This window comes from Chinchilla lanigera, unplaced genomic scaffold (genome assembly GCF_000276665.1).
Source record: "Chinchilla lanigera isolate Chin_1 unplaced genomic scaffold, ChiLan1.0 scaffold00045, whole genome shotgun sequence".
Taxonomy (NCBI): Eukaryota; Metazoa; Chordata; class Mammalia; order Rodentia; family Chinchillidae; genus Chinchilla; species Chinchilla lanigera.
Window position 1 is genome coordinate 12,973,620 of NW_004955446.1, and position 11,632 is coordinate 12,985,251.

The following is an 11,632-nucleotide window of genomic DNA, read 5'->3' on the forward strand; positions in this document are numbered from 1 at the left end:
ATAATGTGCTGATTTGTTCCAGAATGAACCCGGGCTACATTTGCAATTCACACAAGATTATTACCAGGCAGTTGGAGGGGTCAAATTCTCACAGCCAATTTTCTATAAAAAAAAATCCCAAGTAATTGAAATGGGAGGAAGGTACCCAGTAAAAGTCAGGATGAATAATTTAGCACACTAGCTGCCTACAGTCTCTGAGGCAACACATTCAAGGCATTTTATTAGAGGGTTGACTAAGCTGCTCTGGTCTCCAAAGCATCCTGGCTTCAGCCCACCCATCTCCTGGAGAACAAGAAGTGGGGCTAAATGAGCAGGCAGAGATATCTATTATTAACTCTTCTGTGATATCTGAGCGACCCTGTGAATATTCTTCCATTGCATACTTTTTTTCTGAATGTGAACAGTGATGTTTTACTTGATAGCTTTCTAAAGGTCCCTATTGAGAAACATCATGGCTAGCCACGGTGGTCCCCAAATAAGAGTGCTGTGCCCTCTCCCCTGCTCTGTAGATTCCTTCAAGGGGTAGACCCACCTGCTAGGATAGGGGTAAGCTCTTATTATTTTGGAAATCTACACTTAGACCCTGATTAAGTGTGATGTTTTAAATTTCCCCACTACTATATCATGAGAACAAAACTCTCACAAATAAATACCCTGTGCTTCTAGCCAGGACTAGCTGGAATATGGAGATACAAATGGCCAAGACCCAACTTTGGTGAGATTCAGGAAAAAATTATATTGATTAATGATTCAGGGATGAATGCAAAGTTACTCACACACTCACAAGATTGGATGAAGGTCTATATCACAATGATGTCCTCTGTGTGTGACAGCTGGAAATCAATGACTCAGGTCAGAGTGTCTGGATCTCCGGGTCCCTAGGGTCAGATCCATAAAATCAGGCATCTAATACCAGAGAAGAAGAGTTGGGTGAAATTATGTGATGAGCCGTCAAATCAAAATGAGAGGTTTGGGAAGCTCTGTGGGCTGCTCATTACCTACATGCTCACTGCAACCATTTAAACGGCTTATTGGTTGTATAAACCCAATGGCCAAGTGTTTCGTTATGGGCTGAATTGGACCACCCCCTCCAAGTCACAATGTGAATGTATTTGGAGGTACAATCTATCTTGAAAGCTGTGATTAAGGTGAAATAAGGTCATAAGAAGGGAGCCCTTTCCAATTTGAGTGGATACCAGAGGTGCATGCTTGGAGGAGAATGGTTATATGAAGACGCAGCAGGAAGATAGTAATCTGCAAGCCAAGGAGAGAGGACCAAGAAAAAACTAACGCTGTTAACATCTTGCTTGTGGACTGTCAGCTTCCAGAGCTGAGAGAAATGAAATTTCTACTGTGGAGGACGTGCAGTCTGTGGTATTTTGTTATGGCAATTTAATACACGAAGCAAAGTCTAGCTCTTCATTTTCTGCCTGCCTTGTCTTCCACCCCAACACCTCTGTTGTTGTGTTGGGTATTTCTGTTCTTATGCACCTGTTCTCTACTTTGTTCTCTGTCTGGAAAGCTGGATGGGCTACAGCAATTGGCTCTTCTACCCTCTGCCTTCTGGTTGGGTTTAGCCAGGAGGAACGCACTCCAGACCCCTGAAAACAGAGAGGAAGAAAACATGACATCAGTGTACATCTCCTCCAACTCCTTTCCTGCATGGTCCCTCAGGCTGACTGTGCCTTCAGCTGAAGATTACATCTCCCCTCAACTATGTGAAACCTGGTTCTGGTAGCTCTTTCTTGTCCCAAGACCTCAGCTCAGGGGCGGGTGGCAGCTCTGCTGATACCAGCCCTGGTCTATCGTACTATCTCCTGTGCCTTCTATACCCACACTCTTGCCAAGAGTCACTCTGTAAACAAACCCTGACCAAATCATCACAGTTTGCCTTGTGACTCCTCTTTCCTGACTAATAAACCTCTCTATGAAACAGATGGAAAAAAATGAAGGTCAAACCTTCTCTCCTCTACCTGGAAGAAAAATCACAAGAAGGTGCAAGGTGTATAGACAGTGCACATCAAATGAGAGTTTTTAATGTGCCCTATTTAATCATAAGTCACTTCCTTAAACAATACAGTAATTTTTATATCCTTTGGGGGGTCATTTTTCATCTTGGCCTTCTAATTATATCTTGGAATCTTTAAGGCTATTTGCCAGTGTCAGTTTATTAACTGAAACATGTCTATGCCTGATAATTTTGACTGATCAGGATTATTACCTGCACCACAACCAACGTGTCATGGTTTCTGGCTTTTTTTCAAAGCTTAATAAAGGTATTTTCAGCTAAGAATTTTACTTTTCAAATACTGAATTTATTATACTTATGTTTTGCTTATAGAAAAGGATCATTAAGACTTCATCTCCTTTATTAACCATATAAAGGATATGCCTTTTCAGTAACTGATTACTTTATCACAAGTATTTCACTGTATAACTGGGGGTGGGCGTCTAAGTCTGGTGTATCCAGTCCTAAAATCTTCTGTATAGTGGTATTTAGTCTCCTAGGGAAACAATAAAAAGTTTGAACATTTAGAGTTCTCATTCCTTTTGCCAGTAACCTCTACATCTTCTGGTACCAATTTTACATTCAGTAACTCCAAAGGAAAACCGCCCATTATTTAATGGCTACTGTTTCCCCAGTGCTCTATATTATTTATTTTATCCTCAAAGCAATGCTAGGATAGCAGACCTAATGATCACATTTTGATAGTCAAGGAGATAGGCTTGGGAAGGTGATCTAGTCTGACACACTCGTGAAATAGCAAAGGATGCGAGGGTCTCAGTAATTCCAAAGTCAATGACTGGGCATTTGAGCTCTGCTGTTGGCTGCTTTGGTTCACCTGCTCACTTCTCAGCACGACCTGATTCTAGAGTGCTAACCCCAAAATGCTAATCCCTTGTGATCTGCTACTCTCTCCGAGTTAGACTTCACCTCCTCCAGCATTTGCTACCTGGCCAACCTGAGTCAGCTGTGGGACACAGCTACTGACGGACTAATAGATGAGAATGTGAACAAATGCTCTCCAGAATTCACTTGGTAAAACAGCGATATTTTGTCTCCTAAGCTAGAATTTCTTTTTCTTGAAAATTGAAACCATATTGTCTGTGTCTTTGGCAATCCCACCCCCTTTCCCCACAATCTCAGTTTTCAGCTACATATAGGACACTCTCACAATGCCACTAATGACCTGGAGAATAAAGTAAAACTGGAAATGACAGGAAGTTTGGCTCATGAAGGGGAAGTACATCATATCTCTCTGCTTTTTAAAGACACATTTTCTAGAGAATAACAAAAAGCCCATTTTGCTTTGTTATTTCCCTGAGGAAGCAGATAGGGGATATAAGAACCACTTGCAGAGTGATTTAGTGCTCTGTTCTCTGTTCTGTAATGCCTTCATGGATCTTAAAGGAAAGAACTGTTTGGGTAGGAATTCATCTCCCAGAGGCTCTATCTGTGCTGAGGTGGGAAGACAAGGGCTTGCTGCTTCCTGGGAAATTTACAGAGAGACAGAACACTGCATGTGTGTTTGCCTCACCACTGAATGTTTTAGTTAAGAGGCTTTGGTGAGTTACTCTCAGTCTAGGCCTCAGTGTTTATATCTCAAAATGAAGACATCTCTTTTATGTCTAAGGAGCTCAGGTGAAAAAAAGCTGAATCTGCCACTCGTAGATAAATTCAGCTTGATGTGATCTGAGGGACCCTGCAGAAACTTCCCTCTCCATAAATATTTCCCGCTGGTTTGTCCTCAAACAGGAAAAGAACTCCACAATTTCGTATATCTGCGTTTAGGGAAAGGTAGGCTAAACTATAAGTATCTTATCTAGGAAGGTGTAATGACTATTTTGCCTTTAAAATGCACATTTCCCCCTTCATTTTAATATTTCTGAAATCAAGATGTGTTTTTACCATCAATGTGGATAGTTAGCATCATACTTCTTGTTACCCCTAGATAATTAAATTGTTATTAAATTGATAAAGACCACATAAAAAGCTTGTTAAATATAATTAAATTGTTATTAAATTGATAAAGACCACATAAAAAGCTTGTTATAATATATAAGTTCTTTTCCTGTTTGAGGACAAACCTGGGGCCCAAAAGAACAAGTGCCAAGTAAAGAGGTCTGGAAGGTAATCAGGAACTCACATTTCAAACTGGCACCCCAGATGACTCTGAGAAGGTGGCCTTGCTTTAAGAGCCCACAAGTCAGGATTTTTTAGGGTGCTGGAACTATGGTGTTTACAGACATTAGTAGTGTGACTTTGTAGGATGTGCCCTATAGAGGACAGTCAGATTTTCAGCATTAAATCTCCAATTCAGAATCGGACACAGGAGAGAGCAGTACCACATTAAGGATGGTAGTCACTGGTCTTTTTTCCTGAATCTGGTCATGCTGTATCATATTCTCTAAAACGCTGCTATTTTGACATATAAACTCTCCCAAGTGCCTTTCACTTTCACAGATACACAAATTCAGTTAAGTTCCTCTCCATTCTCTGAGTAGGTCTTAAAACTTGACTAGGGCCAGATAGCTCACGTGCAGATGGTAGCTTAGGAGAAATTATTAGGTCATGACCTGAAGCTACTCTTCTCTATAAAGGTGTTATAGGTTATGAACAAAGTGAGCTGTTGGCCAGATTCTGCTCCACAGACACTATCTAAATATTTAAATAGCAATAATAGCTGTTCATATGATCCTGCATGCAAGATTCTCTCACAAGAGTTCCCAGGATTCAAGGGGCATGATTCTGTCACCTGTATAACCAGAATGGGGCATCCAGAATCTTTCAGAGTTCACAGCCGGACACAAGATCAGATGGAGCCATCATTCTAAAGGTGCCGACTATAATTCTAGCTGGATACTTATTCATGCAAGAGTGGAGATTTTCTGAACCACAGTATTTTAACTAAACCGCTTATCTCCAATATCTGTATTAACCAAGGAGACCCCATTTCTAAATTTCATTGTGTTAATCAACATGCCACTAATGTCATCAATAAAAAATTTTAACATTAACTATGCTAATTGTTAGGTCTCTATATGAATAACAGAAATGCTTTGCCTCTGGATTGTAAATTCTTGGTTAGAGTCTAGAAAAATTTGGTGTAGAGTCTCAAACTAGATGGTATATACTATGCAGCTCTTTGGAACACTTATGGGAATGCTTACTCTTATAGAATGAATGAGTGCTTGGTTCGAGAATCACAAAGTTAGCTGAGCACTTTAAATTTATCGTAATTTTGGTTTTGGATTGGGGAGCAGGGCTAGAATTGTAGACAACAAAGTGCCTTGTAGATCCTGGTCAGGAATGTGTTGTTTGCCTGCTAGGCATGTAGGAATGAGAAAAAAACCCTATGCTGACTCAAATTGTATCTCAGAAAATGGCTCACTCTCCCTGACCAGCATAGATTCAAGCAGTTTCAGGTTTTTTTCCCCAAACTTTCTATCTGAAATTACAGAGCCCTAACATCCACTCCACCCATACATTTTTTCCCCCATGAAAACCAAGGCAGAATGACCATGGTCCATAGAATAGTTATGGTTGAATGATTTGGACAGGTTTCTAAATCTTGCTGATCCTCACATTCCTCATCTGTGAAATGGGAATAATTATACCTCCTTCTTAGAGTGGTTGTTATTGAGCTGGGCGTGGTGGGCACACCTATAATCCCAGCACTCAGGAGGCTGAAGCAGGAGGATCGTTGCGAGTTTAAGAGCAGCCTGGGCTACAAAGAGAGCTCAAGGCCAGCCTGAACTGCATAACAAGACCCTGTCTCAAAAAAGACAAAAAAAAAAAAAAGTGGTTGTTATGAAGATTATTAATGTATAAGAAAGTGCCTGCTATATAGTAGATATTTGACTAATTTTATTTTTAGTGTCTATGTCTTTTAAATCTATAATTTTTCCTTATTTTTGAGCTGAGGATACAATCTATATTATATAAGTACTACTTTATCTCATGATAGCTAGAGATTACTAATCACTGATTTTGTGCCATAAATCTTACCCTAACCCTTTTGAAGTCTGGAAGTTCAGTTCTGAGGCTTCTGATTCTAACAAAACTTCACAAACCACTCTTACCTGCCTGCTGTTCTTATCAGGCTGGGCTTTCTTTTCTGCTTCCAGCACGGTGTTGTTTTCTGCTTCTACTCCCATAACCAACAAAAGAATTGCAAATTACAGCTCTAAGCTTTTCCTATCCCATTTGTGTCCACCCCTCTATGCAATAGCTTCATGCCTGTGAGAACCCACGATGGCCAGTACCGGAGCTCCCTCCTATCTTGTGAGAACAATTGAACTTCAACACTTGAGGCAACTTTTCCTGCAGGAGAAGCAACTCACTTGCTAAAAAACTTCATTAGCTGTAATGGGATTTTCAGTGGCAACCTCTTAGAGAAAGATCACCAGTGTACTTGTATTTCATATGGCCCCTTCCTTCAAAAAACCAAATGTGGATTCTTAAAAGAGGGCTTTACCCTGTTCCTTTTCTGACTGAGTAAAACAATCCTAATAGATTTTAAATGGCAACATCCTGCTTTCCTCAAAGTGTCATTAATCCAGGGCAGCAAGCTGTGGGTACTAGCATTTTAGATCAAATTTAAGTTCCTCAAGGTGGTAATCTACCTAACTTGCCACTGGCCTGAGATCTCCCAGTTATCACACACAGCCACATTACACACTATCCTCACCTACCTTTGCAGGCATCTGAGTAACCCCTTTCCCTCCTGGGGTCTGACCATGAGAGCCATTGTCATATTGCAGGCAGCTAATCAGTGATCCAGTTACTTGGCAAGCCAGGAACATTTAACAGGTGATAGGATGAAAGTTTTAATGTGAGGGTGGGATGAGAAAAGGTCTGCTCATATGTCTAGGTTAGATGCCCTGAAGTACAGAATGTAGTACTCCTGAGAGATGCTACTGGACAAAGTTCCATTGAGAGAAATGTCATTGTTGGTTGCTTCCTATCACTATTCCCAGAATCAGTGTTTGCCCCTGGTAAAAGCAATAACAGAGACAGCTTTCGTCATGGTTCCCCAGGCAGTGGAGAGCAAAGAAGGACCTGTGGCTACAGAAATCAGAGGTACAATTTCTTCCAGCCTTGAAATTGATTTGTTTTTTTCTTGTGTTCAAAATAAATATAAACCCTAGGGCATTTGCTGACAAGGTCCAGATATTACCATCCCAGGTCCCTAGAGGAAAAATGAGGAGAAGATCTGCTCTTCAATTTCTCCTCTGCCGAGGCCATAACCTGAGGGTCTTTATTAGGAATTGTATAATAGTAACAATAAGTAATGATTAGCAGGATAAGTGCAACCAGGCTCCTCGTTTACAGGAGCTGCCAGGTGATGAGTACCTCTGATCAAAGTTTTCATGACTCTGTGTCCCACAGTATGTGAGCCTGACCTCAGCATTGCAATCTCCCAGTTAGGCTTTTTTCCACAGTATCATCTCTTCCTTCTACTGTTTCCCCAATCCCCTTCTCCTTTAACCAAGTGAAGGCTTATCATAGTGGGGTTTCTGCATTTAGGAGGAGACAAAATGCAGGAGACAAAATGATGGTGGACCAGAGGCAACCTATGCTCACCAATGGTTCTATGTTCATGCAGAATCCTTTAGGTATGTGACCCTGTGAGAATGAGGCAGATGATTAGGGTGTGGCAAACTGGCTGAGCAACTGGGCATGTCCTATCAATAATGGAGATCCAAGAAATGCATAGAAAAACTGTTCCAAAAGCCCTGCACGTGGGACAAAAATGAGAATGTTATCTTCAGTTCTTCTCACAAGAACTCAAGCAGGTTTTGATGAGAGCTTAGACCTGATGTCAGCCTGAGGGATGGGAGATACAAAAGATGGCTGCCACTGAGCTCTCAGACACTATGTTCTCTCTTGCACAGTGGTCCCCTCTCACCCTATGGAAGGTTCTTCTTTTCCTACATTTAATTGACTCCTACTAGCTCTGCAGAGTATGTTTCTTTACCTACCTTTAGTAAATGCAAAACCTTGCTACTTTTTCACTTGTCTTAACCAATTCTTTGTTCAAGACAGAAAGAACCTAGAAAACTCCTTTAATAGGAGACACCTGAATCTGGTAACAAGAAGATTAGGTTACACCAGGAATGACAGGACTATATCTTGAAAGAACTAGAAACCAAACAAAATCCAGAAATACTAGTAACCAGAAAGATAAATAAAATAACTTTAACAATGCATTCTGGTGCCAAAGGACTGAGTGGTCATGGCTCAGAGGAATAAGAGACCTTTTCCTCTGGTGGAGTGGTAATAGGAAAGACACTGACGTTTGTGAACACTGGATCAGCAGCAGAGAAGAAATACAGCTAGGGAAGATAGATGATCTAACTATGGCCAAGTGAATAGAAACAGGGGTGATAATTTCCATCTTATCCCTCCAGATCTAGACAAGGTTGGACCAGGATGCCATTTTAGAAGCTCCCTCCCTCAGTAGAGAAAGGAGGAACTGAACCTGAGCAGAATTGGAGCTGGAAGGAAGCCATGTTGAGTAACTTCCTCCAAATAGGTACAGAACATTTCTACATTTTTGGTTAACAATCACTGGGGGACGGGAGGAAGTGGCTACCAGTCCTAATAGAGTAGGCCTTGGAAAGGGTGACTGTGGTTTAGTAAAATGAAAATCATCAGAGCAAGAGAGAGACCCAAAACCCCAACTCTCAAGGGAGCCAACTCTGGGCTGGGACACCATGGTTCTGAGGGACAGAGTGAAACAGCGGCAGTCTGAGCATAGCAGCATATAATAAGTGCAGCCGTGGGGACTTTTGTGGTGGGAAGGGGTCTGACGTGGGGTAGCTCCTCCAGGGACCAATGGAGGGCTGGGTATTACTAGCCTTTAACACATGACCCTTCCCCACTCTGATCTACTTGGAGGTACTCTGAGTGAAGATAGTGGCATAGCAACTGACCAGCCACACTTTCAGAAGCACAGACTGGAATTCTGTGAAGCATTGGCCTACCCCTGCAGATCTGCCTGCAGATGGTAAGGAGCAGACTTGTTAGACTCTTTTGATCCTCTCACCTACTCACTCTCTTGTACAGAAGAGCTTAAGTCAGTTGCAAGATATTAATTTAGCCACTGGCTGACCTATCGAAGTTTCCAGCCACAACCACAGAGGAATGGAACTCAGCCCCTAGATAGCTCTATGTGGCCTCTCCTAAATGAACTGAGGCTGAAGAATAATTTCACCTAATTTAGACTGCAGTATAAATACTATTATAGAGAAGAATATTTAATTATGTTTTTTTTATTCTTTTTTTCTTGGTGCTTCCTTTTGAAAGAACTCGTGGGGGTATATGGGTACTTGTAGCAGCTTATGAGTCTGGTTATTGTTTTTACTTCTATAGTATTTTACTCATGTCACATTAGGTTCTCCCACACTGTTTTAGCTTGTATCTAGAATGCCCCACCCCCAAAGCCTCATGTGCTCATAGGTGGGGCTTTTCAGAGTTGGCAGGATCTAGGGTGTGTGATACTGGGATTAAGAGTGGGTGGTACTAAATGTCTTGGTTATTTTTCTCTCATTGCTGAGACAAAATACCTGACCCTCAGAAGTAAGGAAGAAAAGCTTTATTTAGCTCACAGTTTGTGGAGGTTTCAGTCCATTTTTGGCTGGCTCCAAGGCAGAATGGCACATGGCAGAGGGCAACAGTTCATGGTGGCAGAAGACAGCAAAAGCAACAAGAGCAAAAAGGGAGGAGCAGTGCAAGCCTCTTTCCCTCCCTTGTATCACATACAGGCTACCCACTCCAGAGTGAGTGTAGCGCTCACTCCTATAATCCTAGCATTGGACCATGAAGCAATCAAAAATTCTACAAGCCTGCCCCATGACTTCATGAGACTTTGAGGGGACATCTAGACACAAACTATAACACTAAATTAGTCCACTGATTGTAGTTAGCATAGTTATGTGCTGGATAATATAAGCCCAACCCTGGGTGTGGGTGACATCAATCAAAAGGCTTACAGCCTGGAAGGAATATAATGGGAGAGAGAGAAGGTAGGCTTACTGCTGCTGCTTGCTGCTGCTATTTTCTGTCTGCCACACCATGAACTATTTCTCTTCTACAGTGCCCCTTTACCATGCCACCTTGCTTTGGAGCCAGCTAATTATGGACTGAAACTTCTACAACATGTGAACTGAAATAAACCTTTCCTCTCTTAACTTTGGATGTCAGACATTTTGTCCTAGCAATGAAAAAAATAACTAAGGCATACACCAAGGTTTGTTTCATAGAGTAGACTGAATTAGAGTTTCTGTCAGGTCATTAATTCCACTCAATGTTCATGTATCTCTGTCATTGTCCATTTAGAACTCCTTTCCCCCTCTTCTCTTTCTTTACTTTCCTTCTCACATCCCCTCAAATTTCCACTCCTTCTCCTTTTCTGGTATATAAATATTATCATTAAAGCTTATTTTTCCTCTCTTTGTCTTTTAGAATCTATATGCAGGTCATATGTGTATATACAACTGTGTATGAGCATTGATTACTGTTTTTGTTAATAGTGTTTTACATTGTTAGGCTCTCCTCATCAGACGTTATTTATTTAATAAGTTTTCTAACACTGGGTGTCTTGGTTACTTTTCTCTGGTTGCTGAGACAAAGTACCCAACGCCCAAAATGAAGGAAGGAAAGGTTTATTTAGCTTACAGTTTGTGGAGGTTTCAGTCCATACTTGGCTGGCTCTGAGGCAGAAGGTAGCAAAGCAACAAGAGCAAAGGGTGGAATGGCAGCTGAACAACAATGCAGCCAGAGCAAAAGGGAGGAATGGCGACAAGTAGCTTCTTTCCCTCCCTTATTTTGTAAACAGGCTACCCCCACCTAAAGGGCGTGTAGCTCTCACATAATCTCCATCCCTCCTCTTCCACAGGCTCAGGATGTATACAAAGTAAGCGCTCTGGCTTCCTGCTGAGTCACTTAGCCAAACCTCTAGACTCCCCAAGTTGACACAATGTATCAACCATAATACTGAGTTTCTGCTAGTTTGTTAAATGCATCCAAACTGCATAAAACCTTTCACACTTTCCATTTATATTTCCTTCTCTTTTCTTCTGTCTTTCCAGACCCACACATGACTGTCTCTCTCTCCCTCTCCCTCCTTTCTAAACATAAAAGTATATACCATCAAACCTCTTTTGTGCTTCTTCTGCCTTTTTAAATTTCTTTTTTTCTTTCCTTTATTCTTAATTTTTTTCTTTTCTGTCCTATTTCCAAGCCTATTCTTCATCATTGCTAGTCTTCATCTTCCTGGTTTAGGTTTTTAAAGAAATTTAAAATTGTGTGATGATACAATATTAATTCTTTGGATGTTGATTTTACCTGTAGTTGTTCTCTTCTTGCAGAAGAGCTAGGAAATGATCCTAGTACTTTGAACAGGTTCATTAGGTACTAGCATGTTGAATCACACTCAAAGCCAAGGGAACATCATAGGGAGAAATGTATTTCCTAAAGAGATCTTCACAATTGTGACAGAGCTCTTCTAGTGACCTACAACATTCAATACAAAAACATAAGTATCATGAGAAAACAAGGCAACAAAATATCTCAAAAATCTCATAATTCCCCCAAAGTCGATCTCACAGACACTAAAGACAGTGA

The 11,632-nt window shown here is 41.1% G+C and overlaps 1 long non-coding RNA gene across 1 annotated transcript; it reads right to left on the reverse strand.

Moving 5' to 3' along the window:
- Window positions 1-756: 756 nt before the first annotated feature.
- LOC106149446 lies at window positions 757-11,421 on the reverse strand. Its single transcript, XR_001235644.1, has 3 exons — window positions 11,354-11,421; window positions 1,492-1,601; window positions 757-878 (listed from the first exon to the last, which is right to left on the reverse strand). It is a non-coding gene; the product is annotated as an uncharacterized LOC106149446 (long non-coding RNA).
- Between the last annotated feature and the right edge of the window lie 211 nt (window positions 11,422-11,632).